Source organism: Etheostoma spectabile, chromosome 18 (assembly GCF_008692095.1).
Source record: "Etheostoma spectabile isolate EspeVRDwgs_2016 chromosome 18, UIUC_Espe_1.0, whole genome shotgun sequence".
NCBI classification, from domain to species: Eukaryota; Metazoa; Chordata; class Actinopteri; order Perciformes; family Percidae; genus Etheostoma; species Etheostoma spectabile.
In genome coordinates, this window is record NC_045750.1 from 24,635,648 (window position 1) to 24,645,658 (window position 10,011).

Sequence of the window (10,011 nt, forward strand, 5' to 3'; positions counted from 1 at the left end):
ATACCGGATAAGTGGATGAAGATGGATGGATGGATGGTAGATGTGGAGGTGCATGAAGTGAAGTTAATAACAAGTAGAGTAGGAAAACATGCACACAAAAAATATGCTGAATGAAGATATTCACATCTGCAAATGTAGAGAACAAAGTTCTTACAGTATTGTGAAGTAGAAACTAAATATAATGCACCAAGTCCAGAACTCATGCAGAATACAAAATGGTGTCTTAACAAGACCAGGATGTAAAGATTAACTGCTAATCAAATGCCAAACCCATCATCCACAAGCTGTGATTACATGCTAATTTCTCGGTGTGTAATCAATCCTCTCTGTCATTCATGGAGGGAAGGGAAGGAATTTTATGGATGCACTTTTTATTTACCTACCTGATTGAAATACAGATTCATACGGATGTCAGTTACAAAATGTGTGTGTTTCCACCGACATTGTTTGTTACGTGAAATGAATAGTCTTTGCTACTTTGTTGACACAGCAATATCATTCTTTATAAATGAAAGCACTTTCCCGAGTTCCTGCATGTCGAGCCGAGCAAACAAGCTCAATCACTGCGATGATAAGTAAGGCTGAAGTAATGCATTCACACAGCGGAGGGAGAATAACAGTCGCAAAGTAGAACTGTATTGAACCGCTTTCTGAATGAATGAGTAAAAAAATGCCACAGCAGCTGCGTTTAGTGATACTGCGGGAGAACTTTCCACTCCATTCATCAGCAGCGAAAGAAGAAGAGGGGAGTGAGTGAGTGAAGGGGAAAGGAGACAAAGATAAAATGAGAATGAGAAAGAGATACAGATTTGATGAATAGGAAGGGCAAGTAAAGGGGAATTAGTAAGAAAAAGAGAAAACACGAGAGAGTGCTGCAAAAACAGAAAAAAGGGAGGGGGGGCGGGCTGCAGGAGGAGAACAAAAGAGGGAAAACACGATGTTTGGAAAGACAGTTGGGAGAGTAAGTCGAGTTCATACTTTGAAAGAGATGCAGAGCCTGACTAATTTGCCAGCGCTGAGACCTCAACCAACCAAAGCCAATTTGTGCAGCTCAAGGTGACCCTTGGGAGAGCAAATCAATGTGTGTGTGTGTGTGTGTGTCTGTTTGTCTGTGTGTGTGCACGTGCGTGCATGCCTGTGTGAGAGAGAAAGAACCCCGAGAAAGATCGCTTTTTTTGACAAATCCTCATCAGTGCCGCTGTGAACAAACAAGTGATGCTTTCACCTATCAAAAACCCACACATGGGCATCCGGACACACACACACACACAGACACACACACACACACACACACACACACACACACACACCCCTGCACCCTCATCACGGGGGAAGATTAATGATCTTGCTGTTGTCTCTTCTAGATAACAGCCTCATCATGACCCAAGCATCCCGCCTTGCTGATCAATCATCTTAATGTAAAGAGATAGACTCTGACTGCTTTAACCACAGCCGCATTCATCTGACGATCGCTCATTACGGCTTCTGTGAACTCCTCCTGTGAACGCTGTGAGGTTACACAGTATATCCATAACACAGCTAAAGGCCTTTATTGACCTTTAAATGATTGTTAGCGAATGTTCCTTTTGTAGTGAAAGCATGAAGTCGCTGTTGCTTATTATGATGCCTTGTGTGTTCTCTACTGACATGTTATATTGCTTTGTCTTTCTTTTATATCCTTTTTTGCCCTTTCTTGCCTCTGTTATCTGTTATAAAAATCTCTATGTCAGTTTATTGGGAACTCACTTCTTTGTCAGAAGCAGTTTTGAAAGTTGGAAAGCTGGACAATCAAAATGAATCTCTTGAGAATGCTGTTTTTTCCCCACCAGATGCAAAACACTTTGGAATGATACAAAAAGATGCAGACGTGCAGCCACCAGTCTCTGATATATTTCATTAAGTCCTCACTGCGGCAGAATGTTGCATTCTCCTTTCTTGTCAGATGTATCTGACAAGAAAATAATGAGACCACTTCAATCGCATCTGCGCACATGCTTGCATCCATGTTGCATTATGCCATTCATATTGTTTGAAAGGGCTGATAAAAGTGTGAGTTTTTGGGGCGTCTGGTGTGGAATGAGGAACGCTCTCCTGCGTAACGGATTAATGGAGTCAACAATTCCCTGTGGCGTTTCTCTGATTATGCACATACTGACTTGCCCCACTCTGCAGGAAGATAAACAAAAACAGCTCAAAGCAAGGCAAGATGTGTACCCATAGGACACATGTGTATCTACACTGGCTTGCATGAGTTTACACACCCATGCTAAAGTTGATTAAAAAGAGGAATGAAAAATCTTTTGGAAATGGATTTTAATGGCTCAATTAAAAAAATAGGAACATCCAACCTTTTAAGGACACCGATTTTCTTTGTGAATGATTAATAAATATTCTTCCTTAAAATATAGGGGGCATAAGTATACACCCCAGGCAGAGTTTTTATTTTTACATCATCACATACCCTTCACCATACATAGAGACATATCCACAAGATCATCTCTCAATGCAAATCACCATTCCAATATATGGCAATGTACATACACATGCATATGTCTATATATACTGGCAAGAGCACACACACACTTCCTTTTTTTCATTCAGGGTGAATCACCAACCTGTCAGTCTTCCCCGGGGTCTCCATCCGGATGACTCATCCCTCATCAAACAGTGGCCCTGTAGGAAAATCAACACACTCCCATTCACACATCCACTCACTCTGCCAGTAATATAAACACTATCAAACAAAGAGCAAATGCACACGTGCACACACCGACACAAAGGGCTTGCCCTTTTTCTGTATGCTTGTCACGGATTTCTTAACGTATGTTATGCACTGTTAGGGAGGGAAGCCCCTTGCAGATAAATGGGACTGTATTTGTGTGAGCGTGTGTGTGTGTGTGCGTGCATTAAGAGGACGATCACATGCTCTATGTGATGAGTCATACACAGGCTGGTTTGCCAGGGAGCGGCTGGCTGGCTGGATGGAAGCAGTTAGGCAGGAAACTCATCAGCTATGCACCGCTGAGCTCAAGACTCCGGTGAGATTCATACAAGACTCTCTGAATTTCTTGTTAACTGATGTTTGATTTGCAGTTGGCTGCAAAATAGCTGCCTTTACATGTTACATGGTGTTCTATTATAGAAGCTGCCCCACACTTTGCAATCAGTGACTTTAACAGCCAGTTTCACACCTCATTAGTTCATTTAATGCATTGGAAGATGGATACCGATGGTTTTGGAGAGAGACAGGCGCAGAATAGCAAAATTCTGCATGCATGCCAGCTCTCCAGCCCTTTTTCATTAGGTCAATGTCACGGATTTTTTTAATTTTACAGTCCTATTATTTCATGTCTAATATGAACAGTTGCAAAGTTGCCTCGAAGATGAATAGATCTAAATCCCCAAGTGAGTTACTGGATTGAAATATAATGATTAACATTGAGCTTTGAACACAAAACAACAGAATAGCTAAAGTTATAAATAAAAAACAGAGCAAAGTCAGAATGGTCAAGGTGAAAGTGACAGGTGCTTGCTAAAAATACACACGCGAAGGAGCCAGGTGGTGCAGAAGCTTGACAATTAAAGGTGTTATGCTGAGATCCTCGCATAATTAAATTCTTGCTGAATTGATTTACGAGAAAAGAATATGTACCTTGATGAATAAAATGAGACCATTTCTATGAAAAAATGGGTCAGATTTGGCAATGAATCTGTTTTTCTTGTAGAAAAGAAGCCAAAGCTCTGAAAATGTCTTGAAATGGCAGATAGTGAACCTAATAACATGTTTGTCCTTCAGCATGAACCGTGAAGCAAAGCCAGGGAGGCAAACCAGCAGCAGGATTTATTGGGGATGTGGTCTTTAAGACTAAAACTACCCACAAAAAAATAAAATACTGTATACACACAATGAAATTTCAATCATCCGCTCGATTTTATACAATGTTGAACCTAAACCATTGCATGTGGATTCTTTGAGAAACATGCATTGACATATCTATAAGTGTGAAGGAGGAGTAACTGAGGGAAGACGCTGCAATAAAGGGATTGTAATGATTAAAGGGGTTCTTTCTGACAGAATCCACATCAAATGGCTTGAGCATGCTTTTATTCTCTGACCCGCCATATAGATCCATATGTGGAATGTAGAATGTAGTTAAGCCATGTGTAGTTAATGTATGTTTAGAGAGAGAGGAGAGCAAAGAAAAAGAGGGGAGCGTGTGTGTGTGTGTGTGTGTGTGTGTGTGTGTGTGTGTGTCAGGCAGGCGCAAGAAGAGGTGCCAGAAGAGAGGCTTTGATGAAACAGCTGTAGGGAATGGCAGGAGACACTCATCACTTTGTTCTACCTTGCCACTCAGGGTGTGGTGGTGTGTGTGGTGTGGGTGGGTGTGTGAGGTTGTGTGTGTGTGTGTGTGTGTGTGTGTGTGTTTGTGTCTCACAGAAGCCAGAGTAATCTGCATGAGCTCCCTATCTTCAACTCAAATAGAAATTAACCCGGTGTACCTGAAACATTTTTGGCAATCACTTGCATCTTGTCTCTCCCACAACCCCTCCACAGATTTTCTCCCCCTATTATAAAGTTTGGCATTCTCCCTCACATCAGTCATCTCCTTTCCCGGTCCGGTGCTGAGGATGCTGTTCTGACTTTCTACAAGGGCCCTGGATTTTGACATCTGGTGGCCTAGATAAGCCGGAAACACACTGAGCACATCAGCCGATCTATGAGACTAAAGGGCGATTAAAGCATATAATCTATCTGATATATAATGAGGGGAAAACAGCCCAGATCACAAAGGCAGGCAGACACAAAGAAAACCACTCAGAAAGGAGGACTACATGGTGTGGTGCGCATCTGTCATGTTATGAAAAAGGCATAAGGGGAAAAACTCTGAATCCTAGAAGTCCATGTGCTGTCCATGCTGTCTAATAGATGTATGAAGTTCTGTGCATCTTTGCATATATTCACAGTATATTTGGAGTATATGCATGTGTGCATGTGTTTGTGTATTTGTGTGTGTGTGCGTGCGTGCATGCATGCGGATCATTTTGTTCCCGCCCCTTTTTTGTTCCAGATGCAAAAAAGAAGATGTGTATGAGTCATAGCCTCGTGGTGTAGAATATCAGAGATCTCAGTGTCTCTGATGAAGAGCAAATGTGGCGAGACAGACAAACAAGAACCCCACAACAATGCTGCCTGGTTTCCATGACAACCCGGCTCTGCACGGATCGCTGGGAACATAATGTTTTTCTGTAATGAGGCAAACTGGATCATTTTGTCCACCTACCTGTGTAACTAGTAGTCTTTCTCCTGTCCTCGTGCCTTTTATCACTTGTGCACACACAGAGGAGAAGGCAGCGGTGGGGAGAAGGAGGGAGGGAGGGAGGGAGGGAGGGAGAGAGGGAGGGAGGTAGGGAGGGAGGAGACGAGGTTATGACTGCAGCTTGTGTATTTAGTTTGTGCACTGCTGAGAGGGTAAATTGCTTCTCTGTGCTCTGATGTGAGACTTGCAAGCTAAATGTGAGAAAGATTGCCCTCTCTAACTTTCTGATTTGCACTGCAGTGGCAAAGTCAGGGTGACCCTCACACTACTTCTGCTGCTGCTTTACAAAGACATGCATGTACACGATGGCACTGCATCCAATAATGTAGTGTGATCAAAACCGACATCTGACTTCAATGGTCTCTAACTATAATGATCTGTTCATTTGGCGTAATACGCAGAAGGATGCTAGACAGTATACCTAAGTGAGCAGCACAGGATAGGCATGAAGGCAAATCTGACGGGATGCTTCAAATAGCTGCAGCAGTGCATCATAGTTCTCATCTCAGTGCTAATCTACAAAGCCCTGGTATCTGTCTGGTTATCTTTAGGGACAGGCTGTACTGTACTGTGCTGTAGGCACACACAGTATACAGATGGCTTCTCAAGGGAGGTCAAGCACCTTCTCTTATCATGGGTCTCTCACAAAAAAAAAAAAACCTTTGTCACTGGATCATTCTCTATCATGGCTGTGCGTTGAGCTAAAGGCTATCATCTGTGATAAAACAAAACAAAATGGTGATCGTCCCGCCACCAAAATTCTAAGCACAGAATTACAACCTGTGATCACTCACTGAAGATGATTGACAGATCATTAAACACCCAGACTAACCCTGGGCAACAAATTAATCTTCAGTTAATTCATTTTCTGGTGCTGTTGACAGTATTTACATCACAGATGTGCTATGCAGATCATCAATGCATGTGATTTTTGCTTAAATTGTGGTTAAAAAAACAGTTATTGTGCCTTTAATGTACAAATATGATCTATCAGTGGAACCCAACCTTCAAATAAAAGCTTGCGAAACATTCTTGCATTAACCTGAGTCATTTCCTAAACATAGTGGTCAATTTGCATCTTTTAGACCATTAAAGGTGTAGTAAAGGAGCACTCTACTGATTTTACACATGCACATCAGTTTATTTGTCATGAAGAGCACAACTGAGTACTATGAGCACTGTTCAGTCTGTGAACACAGGAGCTATTGAGTTGCATTAGGAGAACTGTAGGATCTAGCTTTTTTGTGTCACGCTGTTGCTAAATGACTTTCACACTGTGGTGAAATAAATGGAAAACAGTGGCTTCCTGTAAAGGGGGATATTGATCTTAACACATATGGCCTGCTTTAGAAATGTGTCAGCAGCAAAGTGAAGAATTTGCAAATGGCTAAAAGGCTAATACACGTGCAACCACTGGTATGGTCTGTGCAGAACGCTGCTGCCCTGTAGTCCAGCTCCAAGGCCTAATGCTGGGAGATGATCTCACCATCATGCCCACGATGAATGCTGGATCATTCAATTATAGAGCAACACAATGAATCATTCTTCTCTTCTCTAACAATCTCCTCCCCACTCCACTCATCTGACACCGCCAAACTACAGATGATGGCCCTGTTATCTTCATAATCTGGATCAACACTGGCAGTTGTCTGGACGGAAGGCCATTTCGATGGCAGCAGATCAAATGAGAGCTCATTATGGAAAAAGTGACACATTAGTGTCTGTAGCGAGCCCTACAGTCAGGATATACTCCTGCTGAGATGCCGTTGACCCTGCAAAATTCCTCTCCAGCCTGGATGGAATGAAATTAGCAAACTGGAGCTGCAGTCCCGTGACTTCACTCAGCTAACAGAAAGAGACACTCTGCTAACATGTGTGTGTGTGTGTGTGTGTGTGTGTGTGTGTGTGTGTGTGTGTGAGAGAGAGAGTCATTTTTCTATCTGTCCTCTCACTCCGTGTCTATCTCCCTCACACACTCACATAGATGTCCTGTTCCACTGTAAATGTGTCAGTCCATGGGTCTCATCGCTGGAGCAGCCTGTCAGTCATCCCTCTCCTCCCCCCACCCCACCAATGCATTTTTCCTCTCTCCTCTCCATTTTTGGACATTTTCAAAAGGATGTTGAAGGAGAGTGGGGTTTATAACAAAAAGAAAATGGTGGCTGTCAAAGCAAAGCTGTGTTTCTTGGGATTATCAGGATTTCAATAAGAGTCAGAAGGTAATAGGTCAGCAGTCAACATCTTACTTTAAGGATTTGTTATTGTACAGCAAACACCTCCGTCATTTTCTCACCCAGTACGAGCCCTTTTCTGAAGCAAGCAATGGTGGTTCTATAAATCCTACAAAGCAATGTAATGTGCATATAAAACAACAATATATGAAGAATTAAGATATGATGAGAAAAATTAAATAAAATTCCAGCCAGCTTACTGTATATCTACATTACAGTCGAGTCAGTTGGCCATGTGATTGGGCTTCATTCCACATGCTATAGGTATTTTCCTGTCTGTAGTCACTTTCACTTCTGGGAAACTACCCAAAGAAAATGGACAAATGAAGTATGGAGAACACAAACCTTTGGGAGGCAACCCCAAAGTGAATTTGACAGTGTATATTTGACGACCGGTTGCGTATTTGAAAAACAATCTGTTGAGCCGTTGTGTCAATAAGCTGAACCCGAGCAGCAGGGTGCAGCGTTTCTCGCGAACTATTTGTGGTTTATTTTACTGGGAGAGTCTTTCTTTAAGCATCGATCTGAAACAGCACTACGGTAATCCATGTCAAACCTCCTGGCCTCGCAAGAGATTGACTCAGTTCAAGGCCAGATATGTCAGCAGGGTTCAGCGTGCCAGGAGGCCCATGTATGTGTAATGTGTGTAAGAAAAAATCATTGAGGAAAATACTATATGGTTGCAAAAGGCATGCTATCTGCACAGAATGGCCACCCCATATACCCATTTTACTAATTTACAAAACAAATGTTCAAAAAACCTAACTTTTCTTCAACTATTATTCTTCAACAACTATTCTATCTAACAATATAGTGGCACAATGGCATCCTGAGCAGAGAATGAAGTCACACTCCCTTCATGTGTGTTGTATTCCCAATTTATTTGCAGATTACCAACCCATGGCGGTAGGACTCCGTTGTCGCGTAAGCGTAACGCCAGAGATTCTCTATAACTACAGGCATTGCATGCTGGGCCAATGGAATGACACAGTACACACTTTCTGTCTGCTAAATGGGCATGGCCTCGTTTGAAAGTGGAGTAAATGTCCTGTGGATGGATGAACAGTTATATTTTGCATCATTTATTTATGTTCTCTTGCTAAAGTTAGATATTTACTCAGCTAAAAGCCAAATTTAGCATTAGAAAAATTAGTTTTGTTACAGCGTTCGCAAAAGTTTGTTGAGGTCAGCTTACAGTTTGTTTCTGAGACAGAAACAGGTCTCAAAGAAAGTTAATTTTCTCCTGTTTTGATGGTCTAAAACAATGCCATTTTAGTGTCAGATTTACGGCTCATCGAGTATAAATAAAGGTTGAATGAATGAATGAATTCCTTGTCTAAAATGGGTCCAATGTTTACTTTGGTGACTATGAGGTGGAAGAATTGGTTCAAATTTGTGTTTGTTTTTTACTTCTCCCATTGGAGTCAATACACTATGCACCTGCCCCATGTCTCCTTAAGAGACATGTCAGTGGTGAAACCCACTTGACATAGATACAGGAAATTCTTGAGTTGGGACGTCTTGGTTCTAAAACGTCTATGGTAACGCTCAGTCAGCACTGTTGTCACTGTTAGGACTTGTAGCACCGTTAGTTGGGCTAGCCGGGGTCATTTCAGCTCCTCCATGTTTGCATGTGACATCACAGATGAGGACCATGTGCAGGAAAAACCTGGTCTAGACTGAATGTCATATTTACTGTAACACCTTTAAGGAAAATGGCTGTTCATGAAATCACGATGTGCCCTGCAAAGAGCAAATGTCTAATAGGGTTCTTTTACACAGATCCAATGGAAAGAAAGCAACCTGTTTTATGGCAAGATCCAAAGTTTGTGAGGATGATTTTCCAGTAGAAACCTTTTCTCAACATCTGTATGAACATGACTGATGCTCATACTCAAGAGACTCGGGATCAGGGCTTTAATTGGGCAAGACTTTGTTTTCCTCCATTATACCGCGGATATGAAAGGATGATTGAACTGGCGTTCTTTCAGCCAGCCAAGGCCCCCCTGTTTTTAGACAAGTGCTGGCCCTCTGCCATGTTACGCAACTCAGAGAATAGGTGAACCCAGAGGAACGAGGTTGACTTGGCTGCGGTCAGGGCAGCAGTCCCCTCACAGCGAGAGTCAACCGACTGTGACTCCATGGGAAGAAGTTGAGGATGAGTCTCTTTTATTTACTGTCGCTGAACCATCGCATTCAAGATGGACAAGGTCTTCAATGATGACAACTTCAGCTCAGAGAACTACAACAATTTTTTTCCTTTCTGAATCTCACATGTTCAGATAGACTGTTGACCCCTTGTGGGTGGGAGTGTGTGCGTGCATGCGTACGTGCGTGCGTACGTAGGCAGTTGCAAGACACACAAACCCGCCTATGCTGATCCCAGCATGTGTTTCCTGTATAGGAATGCTTGGAGTAGTGCAGTATGCTTACAGTGTGTGTGTGTGTGTGTGTGTGTGTGT